Genomic DNA, 8,970 nt, shown 5'->3' on the forward strand with positions numbered 1-8,970 from the left:
TTTTGAAATAACAATTGGACAGAGTTCCATATGTCAATTTGAGTTTTAACTTTTGTAACTCTAGAGATATAACTGTAGAATATGCTAACTATGGTGTGCCTTGTTTCGGCCTTAGTTTGCAGGGATATTTCTAATGCCATTTGAGGGCTAAATACACAGGATTGGATTAAATATGGTGACGATGGTAATGATGCAAAAAACTTATCAAACAGCGATGGTGCTAATTTTTTTTTATTTTTTTTTATTTTCACCGTTTAGATTCATTCTGATTAGAGTACTTCCACATAGAAGTTGTCACTATTTTATTTTTATGAGTGCGAATGTTGGATCATGTAAAACATTTATGTATGACTTGATTTTATTATACATGTTTTTTATACAATTCCAGCGTGCCATTTATACTTGTCATGCTCATTTTATTATAAATGTTTTTTGAAAAATATTTTTGATAAAATTGGAAAAGCAACAATGAAAAATAGAAGGAAATAATGGCAAGATCATATCATGATGTAGAGGTTTGAGCGCTAGTTATTAGTTGACTGTTATCTGAATCCATGCCTAGGTAACAAGAGAGAGCCATTGGATGAATTTATATCACAATTAGCACTAGGATTTCTCCTGATTATGATAACTAGTTTTAAATATATTAATTTTGTTGTTACTTATTATTTACTTTTCCAGGCAATGGAGGGGATGGTGAAGAAATGTCAGCAAAAATTTAGGAAAGTGAAAGAAGAAATGAATCAGTGGGATGAACTTCAGTCTAAGTTGCTTTCCCAGTTTCGTAACGCAGCTTCCATTATTGAGAGATTGCAGGTTATTCTTGTTAAAGGCACTTCTATATGACACACATGAAAAGTTTTAAATTGTACTTTTATTATGGTTAGTTTTTCTGTTGTTGATTGCAGGTTATCCAAAACCCCAATAATTATGGTGTCTTAAATTGTATTGGTGGCATTGAACATGTTGTCTTTAGAAAGTAGATGGAAACCTTGGAAACTATCTTGCTTTCAATGAATAAGACACTATAAGTTTATGCAATTGCTCATGAAGTTGACAAATAAATATGAATAAGACTGTGTAAGTTTATGCAATTGCTAAGAATGGAACTTAGAGAACTCTTAAGCAGGTATAGCTATAATATCTTTTACATTTATTTTTAAATATGATTAAGCCATGTAGGTTTTTATATTTTATCCTTCATTTTCTTATCAGAATCTGTATCCACAAAAAAAGTACCCATTGTCAATGGCTTCTCATATTCCATTTTGTTGTGCTCTTTCATTTGTCTTCTTAACTGGGTTCTCTATTCCTTGTAGGAGAAGTGTCTCTAATCTTCTTCGCAGTGGGTTTTGTGAAAGTTTGGACCAATTAATATAGTCGTATGTGGAAAGGCAAGCCCGAACTCCAATCGACTGGGATCTGTATAGGAACTTACCCACTCCAACTCCTGCTTCACCTGAGCAAGATCAGGAGGAACATAGGGATGAACAGAATGGGGAGGTAAACTTGCTTGTTTGTTTGACTATTGATATGTATGTACATGGATATACATACTCAAAAACACAACAATAATCCTAAGCCTTAATCTCGCTAGGCAAGTTTGGCTAGATAAATTGATAAATACTAGACTTTCATGTGTCTCTATCTATGCCTATATATATATATATATATATATATGCTTCTGTAAGGAAATTGCTTAAAACAATTGGTTACTTGCAGGATAGGGATTGGGAGTTTTTCTGGGACATGGTTTAGTGGGGTTGCTTTGTCATCTTAAGATTTGTTTATCACATGTCTTGTTCCCTAAAGAAACACTTGTCAACTCCTCCATTATGGGTCATCTATGGTGACAAAATCTAGCCAAGGTTTAATTTAGTTGATAAAGCAAGCTACTGTGACATTAAGCTTTTAACCAAATGGTGGTTGGTTGGTTGGTTATATAAATAACCAATGTTTTGAAAAAGGCTCTGTTCATAACTCAAAATTCGTGGTCTTCTGTTTATATTATCACAACCACCAAGAATAATAGAATAGTGCTACTGCTTTTAACTCATTTTCATTTGACGAAACTGGATAATGATATTATTATTTTTCATATTGACAGCACATCATCATTAATAGAAGATTGATTTAAGTAGGCATTGGAATGGAGAGATGAGGAAGAGCAGCCTCATGCTTCATCTCAGCTTTAATGGCTGCAGCCAACTGGTAAGTCTTTACTCAAGTCATTGGTTATTCAATTTAATTCCAGTCAAGTCTTTACTCCTATTCCAACTATTTTCTCATGGAATTTCTTACCTAGGTCAAATTATGAAACTTTCATTTCGGTCTCACTCAAGGTGCTGGTGAATAGTCTCATTCCATTAAATGAACTTGCTCATTGAGTGCTATGTCCAAATAAACCCCATCAATTCTTGCCAAAAGGTGCGTGTGAATATCCTATCCCTGTCCGATATAATAACCCTCGGCACCCCGTGCAAAGCCACTATTTTGTCCATGAAAGCTCTGGCCACCTCTTGGGCTGTATAGGGATGAGCCAAGCCTATAAAGTGTGCAAATTTAGTGAACCTATCCACCACAACTAGCACACTATCCTTTCCTTCGAACTTAGGCAACCCCTCAATGAAATCCATGGAAACACTAGTCCACGCTTGGTCCCGTGCTGGTAGGGGCCGGAGTAATCCGGGGTAAGCAACCTTCTCATACTTGTACCTCTTGCAAGTATCGTAAGATAAGACGAATTCCTTCACATTAGTCTTCAATCTTAGCCAATGAAATAGTTGTTTCACCCTTAAATAAGTGTTTTGGACCCCTGAATGCCCCCCCCCCCCTAAGGGAGATTCATGTAGTGACTATAATATTTTTTTCCTAAGGTCCTCTTTGCTGCCAATAACCATCCTACCATGCAGTCGCAGTATTCCTTCCCTTAGAGTATAACCACCCGTTCCTTGTGATCCCATAGCCAGCCCTTATATGAGTTCTTGCATCCATTCGTCCCCTTCATAACTATCCACCACTTCCTTACACCACTCCGGTACTATCATGGTGACGGCTACCAAATTCCCATCCTCATGACACTTTGAGAGGGCATCTGCTACCACATTTTCTTTGCCCTTCCGATATTGTATTGAATAATCCAATTCCATTAATTTAGCCATTCCCTTCTTTTGTAGTTGAGTTTGCAATTTTTGTTGCAACAAAAATTTCAAACTTTCATGATCCCTCTTAATTATAAATTTCCCCCCTTCCAAGTAATGGGGCCATTTATCCACTGCCATCAAAACTGCCAAGAATTCTTTCTCATATATACTTAGGCCCATATGTCTACCACTTAGAGCTTGACTTAAGTAGGCTAAGGGTCTCCCTTTTTGGAACAATACTGCCCCAATGTCACTCCCACAAGCATCTAATTCTACCACAAATGGTTGGCTAAAGTCGGGTAGCCCCAAAACTAGAACCTTATCCACTGCCCTCTTCAACTTTTCAAAAGCTATCTCGGCCTCCTGCCCCCAATTAAAGCTTCCCTTCTTTAAGAGTTCTGTTAGAGGTTTACTTATAGTCTCATATCCTTTAACAAATCGACGATAATACCCCGTTAGCCCAAGGAATCCTCTCAAGGCCCTCACGGTAGTGGGTTTGGGCCAAGTCAACATGGCTTCCACCTTCTTAGGGTCGGTGCTAACCCCTGCCCTAGAAATTGCCACTCCACTTGATTCTGTCTAAATGCACATTTTGACCTTTTGATGAAAAGTTGGTTAGTTCTAAGGACCTCAAGGGTGGTTTTAAGGTGAGATATATGTTAGTCCAAGGTGGGGCTATATACGAGGATGTCGTCAAAGAACACTAGGACAAGTTTCCTTAGGTAAGGCTTGGAAATTTGGTTCATTTGAACTGAAATGTAGCTGGGGCATTGGTGAGCTCGAATGACATCACCAGGAATTTGAAATGGTCGTGGTGTGTCCTAAAAGCGGTTTTAGGGAAATCTTCGGATTTCATTTTTATCTGATGGTAGCCAGACCTCAAGTCAAGTTTTGAAAAGAAATGGGCATTATGTAATTCCTCCATCAAGTCCTCAACTAAGGGTATTGGGAATTTATCTTTAATGGTTAAGGAATTCAATTTGCAGTGGTCAACACAAAAACGTCAAGATCCATCCTTCTTTTTAACTAGGAGGACTGGTGAGGCAAAAGGGCTTTGGCTATGTCTTATGAAAGATTGATTTAGCATATCCTTCACCATCTTTTTAATTTCGGTTTTTTGGGTTGGGGAGTACCTATAGGACCTGATGTTGATGGGTTCTGCATTAGGCTTCAGGTTGATGGAGTGATCCAAGGTTCGGGTGGGAGGTAAGGTTGTGGGTTCAACAAATAAGTCCTTGTAACTATCCAAGAGTTCATCCATTAGGTGCTGAGAATGCACCTGGTCAAGCTTCCGGGACTAAGATGTGACTATCAAGTGCATCTCCCCTCGTAGCTCCTTCTTGAGCTCTCCCTCCATTGCCAAAAGTGAACCCTCCCCCACAGCCACCAGCGAGAACAATTGGGACAGTTGACACAATTTGTTCTTGAGCATTTTGTGCAGTTTCGTTCCCGAGATCATCTTGCAGGACCCCGATTCCCTTTCCCCTGTCAATGTCATTTTCCTTCCTCCCTTGTCAAATGAAACCTCCATCCTATTGAAGTCAAAATTGATGGGGCTTACCCCCTTCATCCAATCAACCCCTAACACCACATCACATCCCCCTAATTGTAGTAGCCTCAAATCTGCCTAAAATTTCTCTCCTTGCATCTCCCAAGTAAACCCGTGGCATGTTGATTTGCTCAGTACCTTACTGCCATTTGTGACTGTCACGCTTAGCGGTTGAGTTCCTTGGAGCGGACATTTTAACCTCTTAGTTGTCCCTTCATCAAGGAAGCTATGCGTGCTTCCACTATCAATTAGGATTAGGAGGTCATGATTCTTCATACTCCCTGCTACCTTAATTATCTTGTTGTTGGTTACTCCCTTGAGTGCATACAATGAAATTTCTTCGCTGTTCTCTTTTTCTGATTCACCACTCTCCTCTACTTCCTCCCTTAACCCCTCAGCTTCATCCTCCCTTCCCTTCCAGCAATAGAATTTACCTTTTACATTGTTGCCTGAAATGGTACTTGTTCCCACATCTAAAACAGAGGCCAACCAACCTTCTTTGCTCCTTTAATTGCTCCCCATAAGGCACTATGCTGGGCCCTGTCCCCTGTTTCGTACTTCCTCCCTTAACCCCTCAGCTTCTCGGCTATCATACCTGCCTCCCCCATTGGCTGGTCCCGCCGATAACCCCTTGTGTTGTTGCCGCTACTTTTTCCTAAGTGCTTATACAATCATTTCTTGTAATCTTGCACTCTCAGCCGCTAGTTCTACTGTTAGGGGCCTAATCATCTTTACCATCTGGGTTATGTCCCCACTCAAGAAGCTTGACACAAAATAAACTTCAATAAGGTGTGGGTTTTGTTGAGTCATATAGGGCCTCAAATCTCTTTAAATACACTGTTACACTTTCAGTTTGTCTTAGTTTGTTGAACTCCTCAATGGTGTCCACCCTATTTCTTTCTCCAAATCTTTCACATAGTCTGGTCACCAACTCTTCCTAGGTGAATTCGTTTTGCACACTTACACACCCCTGGAACCAGGCATCAACAACCTTGTTAAAGTAGGCTGCAAACACTCGCTGCCTCATTGGTACATTGTTCCACTTAAAGACCCTCTCACATTTTTTGATCCACCACTGGGGGTTGACCCCTTCAAAGATAGGAATCTCCATTGGGGGCATGGTGAACCCCCGGTGCTGCCCATTAGGTGTACAATTCCTATCGTTACCCACAACTCCTTCCAATGTTTCTTCTAGGTTAGCCTCTATTTTGGCATTGGCACGACCCCTATTCCCTTCATTTCTATGCAGTATAAGCTCATTTCTATCTCTAGGGTGAATGTTTTCAACCATTCTTACCTGATTTTGTCGTGTGAATATTATCATAAATTGTTGCATGTCATCCCGCAATCTAACCATTGATCCATCCAGCCTCTGCTCCATACCTTCCAACCTTTGCCCCATTCCTTCTAGTGCCCCTTCCATCCTGCTATCCATAGCTCGGATCGCCTCTCGCTTCTGAGCTTCTCCAGCCTCCATGTGGCCCATCCTATTCTGGAGCTCGGTCATCGTCTGGCTAACCTACTGCAGTTGTGTTTCAAAATTCCTCATGCGGATTCTGTCTGCCATCCTTGCTTCTACTTGTATGCCTGAGACCGGTGCTCTGATACCAGTTTGTCACAAACCAAAAGTGACAATGAATCCGCCCTCTAATCCAATATTTTAAAGAGATCAGATAGGGATCTTAGAAAGAGATGACACCGATAAAAGAGATAGTGAGAGAGAGAGAGATTAGGAGAAAAGGAATAAGAGATAGAGAGAATAGTTGGTAGAGAAAGGATATAATTTTGTTCTTGATATTTTTCGTGCTGTTACAATCTGAGTATAGGGGTATATAACTGTAACGCCCCAACCCCAAGATAGTATATAAGGTACTATAATATTTACACGGGCGTTAAGGAAATCCCATATACTACAGTAAGGATCGTAACCTGAAATGTTGGGACTTCCATAAAATAAACATTCACACACACAATTTATCAAGACAGCAAGGAAAGTAAACTTCATTCTCCACGAGACAAAATATTGTCAAAGTTAGAGTACAAATCTTGTAACATACTACAACATCATAAGAGATGCCTAAACAAGATAACTACACTTGCACCGCCTCCAAGACTTCTCCCTTTGAGCCTGAGCTTGACAGATCTGGAACATTTGAATATTCCAGGGGTATGAACACCTGGGTTAGATCGTTAAATCTAAGTGAGGGTTAAAACTAACTTCATGCGTGCAAATGCAAAATGCAGAGATGCATGCTCCAGGTAGATGTGACGCCAGGGTGTTGCAGTCACCCCTGCCAACCTTATCATGTAACACGGCCTAACAACACGGCCAAGTGAAGACTCCCTTCACCCATGATATTCACAACTAGTCACAAGCCACACGTAGTGATGCATGAGCAAATGGAAAGAAACATGCGCGTCAAATGAAATAAACATGATATGCACTTGCAATCACCTCCAACATGCTCAATGATATGCTCAACATGTAAGAAATACAGTTTTAGAAACCACTCACCTTTGGGCTCACCGAAAAGTGCTAATTTCCCCCAAATTGAAGCTGTTTTCTGTTAAATCATGACCTTTCGTAAGTCAATTGACAAATATTTCTATATGGAAGGGTGGGGATTGAATATATGGGAACTACTACAAAATTTGAAGGAAAAATGGGGCTGGACGCGCCCTCACGTGCCCCTAGAAGAGGCCTCACGCGCTGCCACGCGCAGCCTCTTCCGGCGCGTGAATCTCACGCACCTGCCCTTTGCCTCAGCCAGATTCTGCCTCCTCCACCGTTTCGGCCATAACTCGGTCATTTTAACCCCGATTCGACCCCTGTTTTTTCCTATACCTTCCTTTTTCAGTGCTCTACAAGATTATAAAAAAAATGGAACTTACCTCAAGATTTCGAAGACGTTTTGCCCAGTTTACTAGGTTGGCTCGGAAACCCATCAAAGCCTTCTACCTCCTTGATCTCCGGCAGCGCTTCGCCCCTTTTTCCCCAGAATTTTCTCTCCAAAAATCCCTCTTCCTCACCCTTTTGAAATGGCAAAATCTCTCCCCCAATAGCCTATTTATAGAAGTGCTTGGCTAACCACATTTTTCCATGTGTCACCTTAATTATTACTGATGATGACTCCTTTAGCTTTTGCTACAAGTTTCATCCAAGTGTCACCCTTAGAGCAAGGCTACATCAAGATATGCCACATGTCACTCCAAGATGAAGCCATTTAACTTGGGATTTGTGCCTCATGATGATCCCACCAAGTGTTCCAATCCTAGGGTGCCAAGTGTCCCATACTTGGAGATTAAGTAAAGGTGTTTTATTCAAACTTTGCCATCATTGCTTAGATTTGAAATTCATTCACATGTCACTTGTCATCACCTAATTAGCTTCCTTGATCTTGAGATTAACACCCTAATTATTACTTTTAATCCTACGGTGCCACGTGTCCCTCGAGATATGTCACAATTATTACTTTCATCCTACAGTGCCATGTGTCCCGAGTCCTTTAAAAATTTGGAATAATATTTCTTGTATTAAATGGCAATAACTTACAAAAATTTCGGGCATTACAATAACCCACTAGAGGGGTGCTGCCACAACAGATCCCATCCCCAATAACTAACTTATTTGTCTTTTTTCCCAGGCCCCTTTACATGTGGACCTCCCCCCTTAAAATATCCTATTCCCTTTGCAACTGTAATATCCAAACTAATACCAAAGCATAAAGTAAATAAAACATAATAACATAACATAATGGAAATGACTAAGAAAACAGTTCAAATCTGCCAATAAACGAACAATGTCGCGCCCATACCATAATGCATGACAATGTAGTAGAAAATCTTTTAGGAATGTTAATAGGAACATATGTGCCAAGTAAAAAAGAAAAGATATGAAGAAAAAGAAAACAACAGTCACATGGAGTCATGAAGTTTCCTCCTCAAGTGAAGATCAAATGGACAATTACTATTTTATGGCAGAGCAAGATTCTAAGATAAGCGACTCTTCCTCATCTAGTTTTAATTCAGATTCAAATGATAGCGATGATGATGATAGGATTTGTGAGAATCTCACATCGCCTCGGCAAGGGAGACCTGGGCTATATGTAAGGAGAAGGATCCCTTCACCTATTAAGCTGGCTTTTCAGGTTGGAGTTCTACCTTTGACTTCTCTCACATGGTATCGAAGCCAACCCTTGACTGGGGGACTACCCTCGGTCGTGGTTATGGACCAGTACCTTGCCCGATCACTTGGGCATGTATCAGTTACTAGAGAAG

The 8,970-nt window shown here is 40.4% G+C and overlaps 1 pseudogene; it reads left to right on the forward strand.

The window, feature by feature from the left end:
- Positions 1-252: 252 nt before the first annotated feature.
- LOC127801712 (uncharacterized protein At5g43822-like) lies at positions 253-4,401 on the forward strand (annotated as a pseudogene).
- The last annotated feature ends 4,569 nt before the right edge of the window (positions 4,402-8,970 follow it).

The sequence above is a fragment of the Diospyros lotus genome, chromosome 1 (genome assembly GCF_014633365.1).
Source record: "Diospyros lotus cultivar Yz01 chromosome 1, ASM1463336v1, whole genome shotgun sequence".
NCBI lineage: Eukaryota > Viridiplantae > Streptophyta > Magnoliopsida > Ericales > Ebenaceae > Diospyros > Diospyros lotus.